Source organism: Schistocerca gregaria, unplaced genomic scaffold, assembly GCF_023897955.1.
Source record: "Schistocerca gregaria isolate iqSchGreg1 unplaced genomic scaffold, iqSchGreg1.2 ptg000345l, whole genome shotgun sequence".
Lineage (NCBI taxonomy): Eukaryota > Metazoa > Arthropoda > Insecta > Orthoptera > Acrididae > Schistocerca > Schistocerca gregaria.
In genome coordinates this window covers 806,401-816,000 of record NW_026061808.1, presented here as the reverse complement: position 1 = coordinate 816,000, position 9,600 = coordinate 806,401, and positions in this window count along the sequence as shown.

Here is a 9,600-nt window from a genome sequence, read left to right as displayed (position 1 = left end):
TAGGATGGAGACAGCAAGGATACTACGTAAAGCTAAGCCACCTAGCAGTAATTTGTCCCAAGGAGAAAAGAAGGCATTACGGGAGATTAATGAGGACAGGAGTATTATTGTACTTTCCGCTGACAAGGGAAACGCGACAGTGTTGATGAAGAGTGAGGATTACCACAGGAAGATCGACGATCTTTTGGATCCTACCATTTACAGGAAGCTGAACAAAGATCCTACAACAAAAGTGTTGACAGCTACTAACCAACTAATAAAAAAGTCTTCTATTCCTGCAGCAGATAAAAAAGATCTTTGTAAAACGGAAGCATTCTCTCCTAGATTATATGGGTTACCTAAGGTACATAAACCAAATGTCCCTCTTAGGCCGATTTTGAGTGCTATAGGATCCCCTACTCAAGAGTTGGCTAGATATCTTGCCTCATTGCTACAACCGTTTATCGGAAAGACTGATCATCATATTAAGAACTCCATGCACTTCATCGAAAAACTGAAGGGGATTACTATAAGCCCCAGTGATATCCTTGTTAGCTTTGATGTTGTATCTTTGTTTACTATGGTTCCGGTGAACGAAACTCTGGCTTACATATCTAACATATTTCCTACTGATATAGTAGCCTTGTTCCGGCACTGCCTATCTACGACTTATTTCCAGTATAATAATGAGTTCAATGAACAAATTGATGGAGTGGCTATGGGTAGCCCCCTAAGTCCAGTCGCTGCTAATATTTTTATGGAATTTTTTGAGCAACAGGCACTTCGGTCAGCCAGAAAAAGTCCTTTGAAGTGGTATCGGTATGTGGACGATACTTTTGTGATATGGAATCACGGAGAAGAGCAACTGAACGAATTTCTGAAGCATTTGAACAGCATTAATTCAAAAAATTCAATTTACCATGGAGACAGAGAGTAATGGACAGATTAATTTTCTGGACGTTTCAGTAATTAAACGAGCAGATGGTACTCTTGGTCACAAAGTATACAGAAAAGATACGCATACCGACCGTTATCTTCATAAGAGTTCAAATCATCATCCCAGGCAGAAGAGAGGTGTCATCAAAACACTGGTGGACAGGGCCAATAGAATTTGTGAGCCAGCGTATTTACAAGAGGAACTAAATCATTTGCGGACAGTTTTTCAGAAAAATGGATATACTGATAAGGAGATAGATCGTGCACTCCACCCTAGGAAGAAAATGTCCGAAAACATGCAAAAACAACAACCTTCAGCAGGGAAAGTTTTTCTTCCTTACATCCATAATATTACGGACCGTATCGGAAAAGTGCTAGCCAAGTTTAGAATTGAAACAATCTACAGACCAACTAAGAAGATTAGTGAATGTTTAAGATCGGCGAAGGATGCACGACACCCTTTAGCTACTCCGGGTGTTTACAAAATTCCGTGTAGTTGTGGGAAAGTTTACATTGGAACAACTAAAAGAAGTATCAATACTCGCCTGACTGAACACAAGAGGAACTGCCGATTGGGACACACGGATAAGTCAGCTGTAGCAGAACATGTTTTCGAAGACGGAGACCATGAGATAAAATTTAGCGAGACAAGCGTGCTAGCTAAGACATCGCATTATCATGCACGTATGTATAGAGAGGCGATAGAGATTTTTAAACACCACAATAATTTTAACAAGAAAGAAGAAGGTTTGAAGTTAGATAAAATATGGCGATCAACCTTGCATCAAAGATGTGACAATCGATTACCTTCGATCGAGAGTAATGACGCCAGTCAGAGATAGTTTTACTGTTGACATCACGTGACGAGTGGTGGTGCCCTCTACCCGCTCTATATATACAGGACCTCCGCGGCTTGGTAGCCAGTCGTAGACTCGCCACGGAAGATGTTGTCCGCAGCTGGCAACGAAACGTCAGGGAGAAGAAGTTCTACTGTTCGACCACGGCCTCTCAGCCCGGAAGTTTTAACTACTGACGATGCCGGCCGTGAAAGCCTACACGCTATGATGACCTAGGACCTTAAGATTTTGCATGAATTGAGGACTAGCAGCCACGTTGCATGGGAGAATGTGAAAAGTGTTCATATGTAGTAAAAACCTGAGAAATCCGTCCGTCTTCGTCATTTGTTATCGAATCGACTTAAAGCCAGATCGTCACATTGGCCGCTTTTCTCTCTGAGACGGTTACAATTATCGCCTGCAAAGCTATGTCGCGTGCTGCGGTATGCGGAGACACTAAAAGCACCATAGTAGAACACAGAAGAAGCTTCTAAGTTGAAGTAATAGCCAGTAAGAATTAGTACAATTCAAGTTTTAGTTGTCGATTATTCACTTTTTAGCCGGCTTTGGTGGCTTGGACATGACCTAGGACCTTAAGATTTTGCATGAAAGGAGGAATAGCAGCCGCGTTGCACGGGAAAATGTGAAAAGTGTTCATATGTAGTAAAAACCTGAGAAATCCGTCCGTTTTCGTCTTTTGTTATCGAATCGACTTAAAGCCAGATCGTCACATAGGCCGCTTTTCTCTCTGAGAAGGTTACATATACTGTCTGCAAAGCTATGTCGCGTGCTGCGGTTTGCGGAAACACTAAAAGCACCATAGTAGAACACAGAAGAAGCTTTTATGTTGAAGTAACAGCCAGTACGATGTAGTACAATTGAAGTTTTGGTTGTCGATTATTCACTTTATAGCCGGCTTTGGTGGCTTGGACATGACCTATTACCTTAAGATTTTGCATGAAAGGAGGACTAGCAGCCACGTTGCATGGGAGAATGTGAAAAGTGTTCATATGTAGTGAAAACCTGAGAAATCCGTCCGTCTTCGTCATTTGTTATCGCATCGACTTAAAGCCAGATCGTCACATTGGCCGCTTTTCTCTCTGAGACGGTTACATTTATCGCCTGCAAAGCTATGTCGCGTGCTGCGGTATGCGGAGACACTAAAAGCACCATAGTAGAACACAGAAGAAGCTTCTAAGTTGAAGTAATAGCCAGTAAGAAGTAGTACTATTCAAGTTTTAGTTGTCGATTATTCACTTTTTAGCCGGCTTTGGTGGCTTGGACATGAGGTGGAACCTTAAGATTTTGCATCAAAGGAGGACTTGCAGCCGCGTTGCAAGGGAGAATGTGAAAAGTGTTCATATGTAGTAAAAACCTGAGAAATCTGTCCGTTTTCGTCATTTGTTATCGAATCGACTTATAGCCAGATCGTCACATTGGCCGCTTTTCTCTCTGAGACGGTCACATTTATCGTCTGCAAAGCTATGTCGCGTGCTGCGGTATGCGGAGACACTAAAAGCACGATAGTAGAACACAGAAGAAGCTTCTAAGTTGAAGTAAAAGCCAGTAAGAAGTAGTACCATTCAAGTTTTAGTTGTCGATTATTCACATTTTAGTCGGCTTTGGTGGCTTGGACATGACCTAGGACCTTAAGATTTTGTATGAAAGGAGGACTAGCAGCCGCGTTGCATGGGAGAATGTGAAAAGTGTTCATATGTAGTAAAAACCTGAGAAATCCGCCCGTTTTCGTCATTTGTTATCGAATCGACTTAAAGCCAGATCCTCACATTGGCCCCCTTTCCTCTCTGAGACGGTTACAATTGTTGTCTGCAAAGCTATGTCGCGTGCTGCGGTATGCGGAGACACTAAAAGCACCATAGTAGAACAAAGAAGAACCTTCTAAGTTGAAGTAATAGGCAGTAATAAGTAGTACTATTCAAGTTTTAGTTTTCGATTATTCCTTTTTAGCCGGCTTTGGTGGCTTGGACATGACCTAGGACCTTAAGATTTTGCATGAAAGGAGTACCTGCAGCCGCGTTGCACGGGAGAATGTGAAATGTGTTCATATGTAGTAAAAACCTGAGAAATCCGTCCGTTTTCGTCATTTGTTATCGAATCGACTTAAAGCCAGATCGTCACATTGGCCGCTTTTCTCTCTGAGACGGTCACATTTATCGTCTGCAAAGCTATGTCGCGTGCTGCGGTATGCGGAGACACTAAAAGCACCATTGAAGAACCCAGAAGATGCTTCTAAGTTGAAGTAATAGCCAGTAAGATGTAGTACAATTCAAGTTTTAGTTAACAATTATTCACTTTTTAGCCGCCTTTGTTGGCTTGAACATGCCCTAGGACCTTAAGATTTTGCATGAAAGGAGGACTAGCAGCCGCGTTGCATGGGAGAATGTGAAAAGTGTTCATATGTAGTAAAAACCTGATAAATCCTTCCGTTTTCGTCATTTGTTATCGAATCGACTTAAAGCCAGATCGTCACATTGGCCGCTTTTCTCTCTGAAACGGTTACATTTATCGTCTGTAAAGCTATGTCGCGTGCTGCGGTATGCGGAGACACTAAAGGCACCATAGTAGAACACAGATGAAGCTTCTAAGTTGAAGTAATAGCCAGTAAGAAGTAGTACAATTCAAGTTTTAGCTGTCGATTATTCACTTATTAGCCGGCTTTGGTGGCTATGACATGACCTAGGACCTTAAGATTTTCCATGAGAGGAGGACTAGCAACCGCGTTGCACGGGAGAATGTGAAATGTGTTCACATGTAGTAAAAACCTGAGAAATCCGTCCATTTTCGTCATTTGCTATCGAATCGCCTTAAAGCCAGATCGTCACATTGGCCGCTCTTCTCTCTGAGACGGTTACATTAATCGTCTGCAAAGCTATGTCGCGAACTGCAGTATGCGGAGACACTAAAAGCACCATAGTAGAACACAGAAGAAGCTTCTAAGTTGAAGTGATAGCCAGTAAGAAGTTGTACAATTAGAGTTTTAGTTATCGATTATTCACTTTTTATCCGGCTTTGGCGGCTTGGACATGAGGTGGAACGATAAGATTTTGCATGAAAGGAGGACTAGCAGCCACGTTGCACGGGAGAATGTGAAAAGTGTTCATATGTAGTAAAAACCTGAGAAATCTGTCCGTTTTCGTCATTTGTTATCGAATCGACTTATAGCCAGATCGTCACATTGGCCGCTTTTCTCTCTGAGACGGTCACATTTATCGTCTGCAAAGCTATGTCGCGTGCTGCGGTATGCGGAGACACTAAAAGCACGATAGTAGAACACAGAAGAAGCTTCTAAGTTGAAGTAAAAGCCAGTAAGTAGTAGTACAATTCAAGTTTTAGTTGTCGATTATTCACTTTTTAGCCGGCTTTGGTGGCTTGGACATGACCTGGGACCTTACGATTTAGCATGAAAGGAGGACTAGCAGCCGCGTTGCACGGGAGAATGTGAAAAGTGTTCATATGTAGTACAAACCTGAGAAATCCGGCCGTTTTCATCATTTGTTATCGAATCGACTTAAAGCCAGATCGTCACATTGGCCGCTCTTCTCTCTGAAATGGTACATTTATCGTCTACAAAGCTATGTCGCGTGCTGCGGTATGCGGAAACACTAAAAGCACCATAGTAGAACACAGAAGAAGCTTCTATGTTGAAGTAATAGCCAGTAAGAAGTAGTACAATTCAAGTTTTAGTTGTCGATTATTAACTTTTTAGCCTTCTTTGGTGGCTTGGACATGACCTAGGACCTTAAGATTTTCCATGAAAGGAGGACTTGCAGCTGCGTTGCACGGGAGAATGTGAAAAGTGTTCATATGTAGTAAAAACCTGAGAAATCCGTCCGTTTTCGTCATTTGTTATCGAATCGACTTAAAGCCAGATCGTCACATTGGCCGTTCTTCTCTCTGAAACGGTTACATTTATCGCCTGCAAAGCTATGTCGCGTGCTGCGGTATGCGGAGACACTAAAAGCACCATAGAAGAACGCAGAAGAAGCTCCTACGTTGAAGTAATAGCCAGTAAGACGTAGTACAATTCAAGTTTTAGTTGTCGATTATTCACTTTTTAGCCGGCTTTGGTGGCTTGGACATGACCTAGGACCTTAAGATTTTGCATGGAAGGAGGACTATCAGCCGCGTTGCATGGGAGAATGTGAAAAGTGTTCATATGTAGTAAAAACCTGAGAAATCCGTCCGTTTTCGTCATTTGATATCGAATCGACCTAAAGCCAGATCGCTCTTCTCTCTTAAACGGTTACACTTATCGGCTGCAAAGCTATTTTGCCTGCTGCGGTATGCGGAAACACTAAAAGCACCATAGAACAACACAGAAGAAGCTCCTAAGTTGAAGTAATAGCCAGTAAGAAGTAGTACAATTCAAGTTTTAGTTGTCGATTGTTCACTTATTAGCCGGCTTTGGTGGCTATGACATGACCTAGGACCTTAAGATTTTGCATGAAAGGAGGACTAGCAGCCGAGTTGCACGGGAGAATGTGAAAAGTGTTCATACGCAGTAAAAACCAGAGAAATCCGTCCGTTTTCGTCACTTTTTATCGAATCGACTTAAAACCAGATCGTCACATTGGCCGCTTTTCTCTCTGAGATGGTCACATTTATCGTCTGCAAAGCTATGTCGCGTGCTGCGGTATGCGGAGACACTAAAAGCACGATAGTAGAACACAGAAGAAACTTCTAAGTTGAAGTAAACGCCAGTAAGAAGTAGTACAATTCAAGTTTTAGTTGTCGATTAACCACTTATTAGCCGGCTTTGGTGGCTATGACATGACCTAGGATCATAAGATCTTGCATGAAAGGAGGACTAGCAGCCGCGTTGCACGGGAGAATGTGAAAAGTGTTCATATGTAGTACAAACCTGAGAAATCCGGCCGTTTTCATCATTTGTTATCGAATCGACTTAAAGCCAGATCGTCACATTGGCCGCTCTTCTCTCTGAAATGGTACATTTATCGTCTACAAAGCTATGTCGCGTGCTGCGGTATGCGGAAACACTAAAAGCACCATAGTAGAACACAGAAGAAGCTTCTATGTTGAAGTAATAGCCAGTAAGAAGTAGTACAATTGAAGTTTTAGATGTCAATTATTCACTTTTTAGCCGCCTTTGTTGGCTTGAACATGCCCTAGGACCTTAAGATTTTGCATGAAAGGAGGACTAGCAGCCGCGTTGCATGGGAGAATGTGAAAAGTGTTCATATGTAGTAAAAACCTGAGAAATCCGTACGTTTTCGTCATTTGTTATCGAATCGACTTAAAGCCAGATCGTCACATAGGCCGCTTTTCTCTCTAAGACGGTTACATTTATCGTCTGCAAAGCTATGTCGTGTGCTTCGTTATGCGGAAACACTAAAAGCACCATAGTAGAACACAGAAGAAGCTTCTAAGTTGATGCAATAGCCAGTAAGAAGTAGTACAATTCAAGTTTTAGTTATCGAATATTCACCTGATAGCCGGCTTTGGAGGCTTGGACATGAGGTGGAACGTTAAGATTTTGCATGAAAGGAGGACTAGCAGCCACGTTGCACGGGAGAATGTGAAAAGTGTTCATATGTAGTAAAAACCTGAGAAATCTGTCCGTTTTCGTCATTTGTTATCGAATCGACTTATAGCCAGATCGTCACATTGGCCGCTTTTCTCTCTGAGACGGTCACATTTATCGTCTGCAAAGCTATGTCGCGTGCTGCGGTATGCGGAGACACTAAAAGCACGATAGTAGAACACAGAAGAAGCTTTTAAGTTGAAGTAAAAGCCAGTAAGAAGTAGTACAATTCAAGTTTTAGTTGTCGATTGTTCACTTTTTAGCCGGATTTGGTGGCTATGACATGACCTAGGATCATAAGATTTTGCATGAAAGGAGGACTAGCAGCCGCGTTGCACGGGAGAATGTGAAAAGTGTTCATATGTAGTAAAAACCTGAGACATCCGTCCGTTTTCATCATTTGTTATCGAATCGACTTAAAGCCAGATCGTCACATTGGCCGCTCTTCTCTCTGAAATGGTACATTTATTGTCTACAAAGCTATGTCGCGGGCTGCGGTATGCGGAAACACTAAAAGCACCATAGTAGAACACAGAAGAAGCTTCTATGTTGAAGTAATAGCCAGTAAGAAGTGGAACAATTCAAGTTTTAGTTGTCGATTATTCACTTTTTAGCCGGCTTTGGTGCCTTGGACATGACCTGGGACCTTACGATTTAGCATGAAAGGAGGACTAGCAGCCGCGTTGCACGGGAGAATGTGAAGAGTGTTCATACGTAGTAAAAACCTGAGAAATCCGTCCGTTTTCGTCATTTGTTATCGAATCGACTTAAAGCCAGATCGTCACATTGGCCGGTCTTCTCTCTGAAACGGTTACATTTATCGTCTGCAAAGCTATGTCGCGTGCTGCGGTATGCGGAGACACTAAAAGCACCATAGAAGAACGCAGAAGAAGCTCTTACGTGTAAGTAATAGCCAGTAAGACGTAGTACAATTCAAGTTTTAGTTGTCGATTATTCACTTTTTAGCCGGCTTTGGTGGCTTGGACATGACCTATGACCTTAAGATTTTGCATGGAAGGAGGACCATCAGCCGCGTTGCATGGGAGAATGTGAAAAGTGTTCATATGTAGTAAAAACCTGAGAAATCCGTCCGTTTTCGTCATTTGATATCGAATCGACTTAAAGCCAGATCGCTCTTCTCTCTGAAACGGTTACACTTATCGGCTGCAAAGCTATTTTGCCTGCTGCGGTATGCGGAAACACTAAAAGCACCATAGAACAACACAGAAGAAGCTTCTAAGTTGAAGTAATAGCCAGTAAGAAGTTGTACAATTCAAGTTTTAGTTGTCGATTATTTACTTTTTAGCCGGTTTTGGTGGCTTGGACATGACCTAGGACCTTAAGATTTTGCATGAAAGGAGGACTAGCAGCCGAGTTGCACGGGAGAATGTGAAAAGTGTTCATATGCAGTAAACACCTGAGAAATCCGTCCGTTTTCGTCATTTTTTATCGAATCGACTTAAAGCCAGATCTTCACATTGGCCGCTTTTCTCTCTGAGACGGTTACATTTGTTGTCTGCAAAGCCTTGTCGCGTGCTGCGGTATGCAGAAACACTAAAAGCACGATAGTAGAACACAGAAGAATCTCCTAAGTTGAAGTAATAGCCAGTAAGAAGTAGTACAATTCAAGTTTTAGTTATCGATTATTCACCTGATAGCCGGCTTTGGTGGCTTGGACATGACCTAGGACCTTAAGATTTTGTATGAAAGGAGGACTAGCAGCCGCGTTGCATGGGAGAATGTGAAATGTGTTCATATGTAGTAAAAACCTGAGAAATCCGTCCATTTTCGTCATTTGTTATCGAATCGCCTTAAAGCCAGATCGTCACATTGGCCGCTCTTCCCTCTGAAACGGTTACATTAATCGTCTGCAAGGCTATGTCGCGTGCTGCGGTATGCGGAGACACTAAAAGCACCATAGTAGAACACAGAAGAAGCTTCTAAGTTGAAGTGATAGCCAGTAAGAAGTTGTACAATTCAAGTTTTAGTTGTCGATTATTCACTTTTTAGCCGGCTTTGGTGGCTTGGACATGACCTAGGACCTTAAGATTTTGCATGGAAGGATGACTATCAGCCGCGTTGCACGGGAGAATGTGAAAAGTGTTCATATGTAGTAAAAACCTGAGAAATCCGTCCGTTTTCGTCATTTGATATCGAATCGACTTAAAGCCAGATCGCTCTTCTCTCTGAAACGGTTACACTTATCGGCTGCAAAGCTATGTCGCGTGCTGCGGTATGCGGAAACACTAAAAGCACCATAGAACAACACAGAAGAAGCTTCTAAGT